Source organism: Aedes albopictus, chromosome 1 (genome assembly GCF_035046485.1).
Source record: "Aedes albopictus strain Foshan chromosome 1, AalbF5, whole genome shotgun sequence".
NCBI lineage: Eukaryota > Metazoa > Arthropoda > Insecta > Diptera > Culicidae > Aedes > Aedes albopictus.
In genome coordinates, this window is record NC_085136.1 from 30,659,600 (window position 1) to 30,669,949 (window position 10,350).

The following is a 10,350-nucleotide window of genomic DNA, read 5'->3' on the forward strand; positions in this document are numbered from 1 at the left end:
ACGACAACAACCTGAGTTATCATAATTTGCAATATCATAACATCAAAATTTGTTTTCAATTTGTTGTCAGACTTTGCTCGGGTAACACCCCTATTACGTACTAGTGAGATCGCCCATGGCTTCATAGTCTGAGCGACTGTCAGAATCGAGAAAAACGTGGCAACGTGTGTGCGTTCCTCACCCAAACTGTGCGCCGAGCTGTGCGCGAGTTAGTTGATAGACTAACGCAGTAGACGACGGACGAAATCAGGAGCAGCAGGATAAATTGGTTTGGTTGGTTCGGCGCTCTGCCAGTCGCAGCGTCGAAAGTAAGTAAATGGAGCAGCTGATCGGTAATGAGGGAATTTGTAGATTCCTCACTGCCGGAACCTAAAGCTGCAGGCAAGTGACAGAGTTGGTAGCTCTGGTCTGGCCAATGTCGGGACCAGAGCTACCAACTCTGTCACTTGCCTATAACTTTTTAGATAGCCGCAGTGAGGAAACTCGAAATCACTCATTTGTGCTCATTCTGCGAATGGAGTGACGTGAGAAAAATCGGAGTCGCATATCGAGGTGAGAAATCTCGACTCGAATGAGGTGACGCTCCATTTGATTTACACGGCGAGTCACTTCATTCGAGACGGTATTCCTCACTTCGATATACGACTCCGACTTCTCTCACGTCACTCCATTCGCAGAATGAGCACAATTGCCGCTTAAATTCAATATGGCTGTTGCCAACTTTCAACGTTCCGACTTGCAGTAAGCGGTTGCACCACGTCGTTCGCTTCAGTCTACCAACTGACTCGCGCACTGGTCGGCGCACCTTGCCACATTTTTTCGATTCTGACAGTCACTCGGCTCGTGGAACATTGGGCGATCTTGCAACATAGAACTGGCGGTACTTGTTTTTTTTTTATTTCGATTATATAATTTATTCGTAGAATATAATTTGATAGGAACATTATTTTATAATTCATGTTTCCAGTCTCCTATTCAACAATCTCTTTCATTTCACAAACTTCCATATATCGACTATAATAGTCAACAATAACCACCCAAGTAACACATTTTGTTATATAAATGTATATAATACAAGCTTCATACAAATCCTCATGTTAGGTCACGAATACGAAAAACTAAAATTCATACACTTATATCACCGAAAAAGCGCAAAAAATGGCGGACTATACAACATCTTTGATGTTATACAAGATGTTTTTCAATACATCGTCAGAACATACATTATGTATTTGAGAAGTATATAAAAACGTCACCAATACCTTCTTTCTGTGATCATGTTAGCAGGAAGTAAAGCTAATACCAAACGCAAACTATTCAATAATATCTGACAGCTCAAGTCCAAAACACAATTTTACTATCAGCTCCCTCCTACGAAATGCTGGTGGTCAAACATTATTATGAAGCCATCAAAAAATTAGGGAATAATCATGTTGTCATTGCCCAGTACAGTGATCAAATCCCCTATGCGAGTCCAGATTTACGGTGAAATAATAGTTTTCAGTGATTAAAAATTCAAGCGCTTTTTGTCAGATGGTTAATGCCACAAATAATCAGCTAGTTTTTTACATTTTGAATACATTTCAAGTTTACGTGAAGGCAACATGGTGGCATTCGTATACAGTGCCGTCAAAAAATGTTGATAATGGGAATATTTCCAAAAATAAAATTAATTATGTGATATTTCTTGGATATAGAAAATAAAAATATTTTCAAAAGTCTTTCTCTCCAACAATATAACAAAGAATTTTCGGCTTACTTTCATTTTATATGAAATTGTAGGTTTTTTATCAGTCACTGTAACCTTACCATAAATTAATCATTGATCGCCTAATAAAAAAGGTGTGCCTGCAATACGTTTAAACAACATCTTTTGAACATCTTAATAACATATTACTTTGTTTGTCATTAAAATACCTAGAAAAAACATTAATTTGACGTACTATAAACTCCAAGCTGAAGAAGTTATAATGCGTTGTTCAGAGTTGTTTTTTTCCTGGTGCTGCATACTTTGTTTCGACAATAATATAACAAAATTGTATATACAAGGTAGCTACCAAAAGCAAAACCAAAACAAACGGAACTGCATTCAATCAGGATTCTGTTAATAGAACATTTTTCAGTTTTCTCAGGTTTGTAAGTGGAAATGATTCTCTAAAATAAAGTACATATGCTCCAGGTAAGTAAATAAGTTCAATTAAACTCCTGGCAACGAATGATTTGTACCCTGTGCCCTGTAAGTTTTTGTTCAACGAATATGTGCCACAATTTTTGTCAAATTACTCAATTTTCACGGCTGTCAATCTCATCTACGTGTACTACAACGTGTGCTCAATTTTATAAGCTATTAGCTAATGCAAGAATGTTGTTTTTCTGCAAATTGTCAGCAAATGTTGGAGCTGATCATGAACATTAAGTGCCACAAAGATCAAATCCCCTTGCGATTATTAAGTGATGGTGATTAGGTATGATACATCTCAATTAAATAAATGGTTACGCATGATAAAAACTTGTATCAGCAACGTACTTGCGACGTAAATATAACATGTTTGAATGGTCAAGTATAATTTTTACACGTCGTTTAAAAGGAAAATTTAGTACTCCATACATGTGTATTCCACGTAATTTAAACGTAAAATTAACTTCTAAAAATGGCGATGACATTATTTATCAACTTGTTGTCGCTATACTTAGTTATAACATATTTTCAACTAAAGATGTTTTGATTCTCGCTTATAATCTATTTATAAAGCATCTTTTATGAATCATAATTCAAAAGATGTTTTCTGTGTTACTTGGGCAACAAATATTCTCCATCTGGCAGCGGTCCTAGAAAGTCAGCTGATACGTCCATCCATGGCTGTTTAGGAGGCTCACGTCTTATCATTGGTTCAGGCGGATTTGGTGCGGACACTATTGTACACCCTTTGCAGAGCTTGACACACTTTTCTACATCGTGGTCCATTTTTGGCCACCACACGTTCGTTCGCAAATGACTTTTCATCATTGTTATTCCAGGGTGTCCTTCATGAGCGATTTGTAGAACTCTGTTTCGCAAAACTTTAGGAATAACAATCCTATCCATTCTTAACAAGATTGAATCCACGACACACAGTTCGTGGATAACGGCAATAACGCGATATGCCAACGGCATGTCTGCATGTTTGCCATCTTCGAGGAGTACTGAAACTTCGGATATTTCTGGATCTCTCTGACTTTTTTCTTTTAGTTTCTTCCACTTTAAAGCGAAAGCAGTTCCCGCCTGCACCACAATCAAATGCAGCTGACTTCACCGTTGCTAAACGAGAAAGACAATCTGCAATGTTCTGGTGCCCGGGAATGTGTACCACATTATAGTCAAATGCTTGCAACCGTAATATCCACCGCTCAATTCTAGCACAGGGCTTCGAGCGTGGTGTGAACAGATACTGCAAAACTTTGCAATCAGTCATGAGCGTAAAAGGCTTTCCGTAAAGGTACATTCGGAAACGCTCGACACACCACACCAAAGCCAAAGCCTCTTTTTCGGTTTGGCAGTACCGTCTTTCAGTATCCGTCAGCGATTTAGATGCAAAAGAAATTACTCTGCGATCATCCTTCGAGTTCTCCTGCAACAGAACAGCTCCCAATCCCGAAGGGCTTGCATCAGCTATCACTATTGTATCATCGCCTGGATTGAAAAATCCTAACGTTGTGGCTGAAGCAATCTTAGTTTTTATGTTCTTAAACGCACTTTCATGTACGGCAGTCCATTCAAACCTAGTGTCCTTCTTCGTCAGGTCTCGAAGAGGCTCCGCGATTGTTGCTAAGTCAGGAATATATTTGTTCAAATAATTTGCGAGACCAAGAAAGCTTCTAACTTCCGATTCGGTGGACGGTGATCGAAATGACGCAACCGCGTTCAATTTGACTTGAGATGGACTGATACCAGCTTCAGATATAATGACCCAGAAAATCAAGCTGTGTAACCCCAAAAGCACATTTCTCCCAATTTAACTCTACTCCTCTTTCTTCGAGCCTGTCAAGGACCTAAAACAAATATTCAAATCTAGTTAATTTATTCCAACAATTATCTCATACACTTAAAAAACTACCTTCTGCACATTTCTGTCATGAATTTCTTTGGTTTCACCTTCAATGATGACATCATCCAGATACCAGCAGGTACCTTCGCATCCGGCCAGCATCTCCTTCATGATACGTTGGAAAATTTCTGGTGCGGTGACTAGGCCAAACAGTAGACGTTTGAACCTGAACAGCCCCCAGTTGGTGATAAACGTTGTTTTATCTCTGGAATCTTCACTCAACTTGACTTGGTGGAATGCTTCGCGTATATCTAGCTTGCTCCAGATCCTTCCCTTTCCTAATCGCGCGAGGTACTCTTCCACCACGGGCATCGGAAAATGCTCTCGAGCCACTGCCTGATTTACTCGCCGTAAGTCCAGACAAATTCTGGGTTCACCTGAAGCTTTGCCAACGAGCACTAATGGAGATACCCACGTGGCCGGTCCTTTCTTGATCTCAATAATATCTCGTTTCAACAACTGCTCAAGTTTATTATTCACTGCGCCTTCCAATGGTATCGGTACCCGTCGCAACGGCTGGAATACTGGCTTGATCTCGGGATCCATCTCTATTTTCGCCTTCGCGCCCTTTATCTTTGCGAACGGTTTAGTATCGGTGCTGACGTTGTTCACATCAACACCCACCTTCAACACTCCCAATTGCTTTGCCGTCGAGTCTCCGATAATCAGGGAATGAAATTATCAGCAAATTGAGACGAAAAACGGCGTTTTTCGGGCAACCGATTTTTTCTGTTTTTACTTTTCCTGTGAGAAATGTTTATCGGTCGTTGCTGTTTGTCCTCGATCAAAGATAGCCGAAAACTGGAAATCGCTCTTTTCATTTTCGCTATCCAACTTTATCGCCTGCAAAGTTATCGCGATAATCATCAGAAGGCAAATAACAAAAATTTGCCGCTAACAGGATTGGAACCTAGACCCTCCACAAAAATGTGTATGAGCGTGCACCATAACCACTCAACCACACAAGCTACTCGAGAGAGGACGGAAATTTTATACATAAAAGCTACAGCCAGTGACGACGGGACTACGGAAAGGTGAACAAAGAGCAGAAAGCAAACCAGTCAACTTTTCTTTGCTGATGATAATCGATTTTCGGCGCTGCGGAACGAGCGAAAACACATTCTCGGCAGAAACCCGGGTCTGAATTTATCGCACGTCTTTTTTCGCCGATAATGCGTGTGGGAGAGTTTTCTACTATCGCGATCGTGATCGATAATTTCACTCCCTGCCGATAATATCCTTTTGACCACCTCTGACAACGAAAAACTCCGCAATCGTTGATCGGCGTCCAATGATGACTTCTGCTTCGAACGTTCCCACAACATCTAATGGTTTCTCGCAGCCATATCCCTTCAAAATACGAGACATACCCTTAACGCGACTTAACAATTCGCACCTTCTTAGCCTTTAACATTTCCCATGTCTCCAATCTAATCAAATTTGCGTCAGCACCAGAATCGATCAAAACGTTGATTCTATTGTCTCCGATCGTAGCTTCCTGAACGTTGCTGACATTTCCACCGTAAAAGGCATAGTAAACCTTTTCATCTGTCGCAGATTTGATCTCTTCATCTGAATTCTTGAATGTTGCAGACGTTTCATCGATTGTGTGAATTCTCTTCGAATCTCCTGGTTTCCTAATGCTGGATTTACGCTTCTTGCACACAACTTCGAAATGGCCTAACTGTTGACACCGGCGACAGGTACGACCACGTGCGGGACAATCCGGTGAGCTGGAGAAATGTCCTGACTGTCCGCATGAGAAACACGATTCCTTGGAATGTCGTTTTGACAACTGTTAATAAATTCAATATTTAGACATAATTTGTTATTGAAAGGCTCATCAAAAAATGTAAGAAAAAAATGCAAAATGCAAGAAAAAAAAGAATTCGACAAAAGTTTAGTTATTAATAAATTTTTGATGCAAAGTAAAAAAATATGCAATATCTGGAGTTTTAAGAGAAGTCAGTCATGATTTTTGTCTACAAGTCATCTGAAAAAGGACAGATTTCGTTTTTTTTTGTGCAGTCTGGCGAGAAAAGGACAGATCTGCCTTAAAACAAAAGTGAACTGGTATGAGGACAAAAAAAAAGGACAGTTGTTGAAGGAAAGACGAGCTGGCGTGGAAAATAAACATCTTCGTTAATGTGATTGAGATATAGTGTGGAGAAAGGGCAGATTGGCAAAAAAAGGCAAACTGGTCAAGTTCTGCATACGGATATTGGATTTCGAGTAATCTATTCGAGGAACCGTATTATTTACACAGTTTTGAAGAAATGAAATGACACTCATTGTAGAAAGTTTCTGTCAAGAATCAGTTCGAGTGATTCTTTCTGAACAGGATACTATGCTTAATAAGTGTAGAATTACACAGCTAGTTTAGATTACCGACTTCGGTAAAATTTTACTGGGTTTTTGAACTGCTGACTTTTCGGTATACCATTCCATTACCGAAGTGTCTGTAAATTGAAATTTTGTCATCCATCAAAGAATAACTGAGCTAGCCAGTAATTTTTGTCGAGGAAATTTACTGACTTTCAGTTATTCGTTTGTTTACAGCTTATTACCGAGTTTCTCAGTTTCAAAATGCTTGCCCATACCTTGCACTCCCTTGCATTTTGTATTATTTGGTCATTTCTGCATACATTGCAGATAGTCATGAATGCCGGCAAAAGACTCGTCTTTTTAAATCTTCTTTAAAGCTCTTGGATAAATAGTACATAATCTGCAACGAATTTGTGAAAGCGGTAGACAAAATTAGATCCGCGAAGGTGCTGGTGCTAAACATCTTTGAATCAGACGGGAGAAGCCTCGCATTGCAGCATTTTCGCTGATCTACTCCTGCACAATAACTTTTTCCACCAATTCGTCTCAGAATTTGTATTCCTTACCTGGGAGTTCATAAAGTGTTGAAAAGATCGAGTTTTCTGCTACTGTGGAAGGCGAAACCGAGTTCGATAACAATTCTACTGCTGCAGCTCCTGTAAAATGATGGTGAATGCATGTCTGACAGCTGCTTGTGAGAGCGACTGTTTGTTTTCGTTTTGCATTGGCGAAAACTCGGTAAAGGAGGATGATAACTGAAAATCGGTAGTTGTTTTCACTGACTTTTTACCCTTTTCCAGTACAATGTGAAAATTACCGGGTAACAAGTGACTCAAATTACCGAACTCAGTAAAATGTAACACACATTACTGAAGTTCGTTATATCTTTGAACAAAAATACTGATTTGTCGCAAAATCTTCGATTAACAGTTCCACCCCAGTAAAAATAATTACCGAACTCGTAATTCTCGAATAAGTGTGTAGCTATAAGTTAAAATACACATAAATATAAACAAAAAAAAAACTATGCTTAAGGCTAGCTAGTGAAATGAATGGAAGGAAGCTTTGAAAAGGCAAATGTATCAAAGAAAAAAGTACAATAAAACAGAGTTGCAAGTGCTTATTAACTGAAAATGAGTAAATGTGGCACGAGCAACTAGCGTGAAGGACGGACTAGTTGGTATAAACAACTAAGTATTTTAAGTTTATCGGCTTCTGAAGAAACCCAGGAGAAACGCAGATTATTGTTTTCTCTCTTGACCTAAAAAAAAGGTCTAAATCCTATTAAATTACAAGAGTGTTGGTGATTGTCGCGCTTTTCTTTTCTTAGAGTCCGGCGGCGGTCGTACGCTCGCAAGGCATACCGTCGCACACTGGAGTAACAGGGTCCATTTCATGGCCAAAAAGTTTTAACACCTTTTCATGGTGTATTATGTATGTACTAGCGATAAAATTTTGAATTTAGATATTGAGGAAGCATTTTGGATTATAAATAGCCATTTTAATCCACTTAAAGGCTAGAAATGATTTCTTATAACCTCTATAAGGACAACGCTTATTTTCACCCCCAAAAATAGCTTGAAGCGTCGAACATTTTATTTGGCAACAGAGAACTGAAAAATAATTATATTTCCATGAAAAATATTGTTTGGAAACAAGGGCCACCTCGTTTCATAGAAATTCTCCTAGAAGTGTGAGAGAAATACAATTCTTATATAAGTGTAGATAACGTGTTTATTAGGCCTGTCCAGCTTTTCAAAAATGTTCTCTGATTCTCAAGTCCACCCCCATATTTTGATTGGCATCCTAAAAGAAGTAACTGGTCAAAATTTCAGCCAAATCCGTTGAAATTAAGAGGTGCATCAAATCAATTTTGTGTTTTTCGACTATTTTTGAACTTCAAAAAATCATAACTACTCTAAAGCATGTCAAAACTTAATTCTTTCGGCAGAAATTGGAAGCTATACTTGTCTGCTACAACTTCTTCGAACAACGTGTGCCAATAAAATTGAAGGAAACATGTGTAATTATCACATTTGTAATCAGAAAAACCTTAAAAAGTTGATTTTTTGATAGATTTCGTTCTGGAACACCCTAATATACTTAATAAGTTGGATTTTTCAAAACGGCATCATATTCTCCAATGTTTTTTGGTTATTTGCTTCTTTGACACCAATGCTGTAGGAGTTGAGCAAAAATTACTAAAATTCGTGAAAGTCAAATGTGGCCTAAAAACTAGCTTTTTGGAGGCAATCACGTTGTGGCGCGAAATTGTACTGAACGTAGTAGCTTTGCTTCCTAGTAGTTTGCCTTGGCTACCCCCTACCACGGGTGATAACAAACAAGCGCGATGACAGGTGTTGGCTATCATATCAGTGCTTACGCGATGCCACTTTTTGCGCGCCAAAGCGTGATTGCACCCGAAAAGCTAGTTTTTAGGCCACATTTGGCTTTCACGAATTTTAGTAATTTTTGCTCAACTCCTACAGCATTGGTGCCAAAGAAGCAAATAACTAAAAAACATTGGAGAATATGATGCCGTTTTGAAAAATCCAATTTATTACGTATATTAGGGTATTCCAGAACAAAATTTATCAAAAAATCAACTTTTTAAGGTTTTTCTGATTACAAATGTGATAATTACACATGTTTTCTTCAATTTTATTGGCACACGTTGTTCGGAGAAGTTGTAGCAAACAAGTATAGCTTTCAATTTCTGCCGAAAGAATTAAGTTTTGACATGTTTTAGTGTAGTTATGATTTTTTGAAGTTCAAAAATAGTCGAAAAACTCAAAATTGATTTGATGCACCTCTTAATTTTAATGGATTTGGCTGAAATTTTGACCAGTTGCTTCTTTTAGGATGCCAATCAAAATATGGGGGTGGACTTGAGATTCAGAGAACATTTTTGAAAAGCTGGACAGGCCTAAGTGTTTATGTCTTCAGCAAAGTTGTAAGGAGTGTCATAATTGGGAAACTTGCTGAACAATTGTTCTATCTTCACAATTTTTGGGAATATAGGCCGTTATTTTTGAACGGCCTCTTAAACTCAGTTTAAATGTTGTACCTTTTTCTAGATATTTTGGGAATCGCATTTTCATTTTGGGGTAACTTTTATAGTGTTTATAGTCTTGTGTTTTCCGCATCAAAACTCAAAAATTAATCATGGATTGAAATTTTAGGAGTTTGAACATGATGATAGAAGCCGTGTGGAATATATCAGTTTGAATTTTTCTATTAAAACATGGCATTTTAACACAACTTTATACATAAAAGTAAGTTCTCTGGAGTACTGAGTGAAAAACTCAATGAGTTTAGCTATGAAAAACAATATTTATCTGAAAATATTTTCTTAACGGTGCATCAACATATGATTACATGCTACAAATAGTGAGCTCTTTATTTGAGTTGTTTTTGATTTTTTTTATAACAAATTTTGAACACAACAGTTCTAGCTACATTAGATTACTATTGCATTGCCTACATTTAGGCGTTTATCGGTGCATGGAGATTTCTGCCCAAATTTACTAAATTAATTCCATTTGACACATTTTGACCAGAGTTGTATTCTGCTATGATCTATCTTACGAGAATAAGTGGCCATTCATTGAAAAAGTAGTCGAAACAAAGTTGCTTTTCGAAATTAAACCTAAATTGTTACTAAAAACTAGTAAAAAAGGTGTAAATTTCGAAATGTTTTATTTTTTCGTCTGGTACTTTCTGGTACCCGTTCGCTTGCGATTCACAAAGGATATGCCCTATATTTTATTGTAATTTTATCCAGATCGCGGAATGCTGCAGAATCTGAAAACTTTTTGAATGCTGAAAATGGTTCATAATTGACAATAAACATAATTTTGAAAACTCTTCTGTAAGAGAGCAAAATAAATGAAACCAGGTGAAGTTTTCTGTTTAAATGATACACCCTTATCAGGAGTGC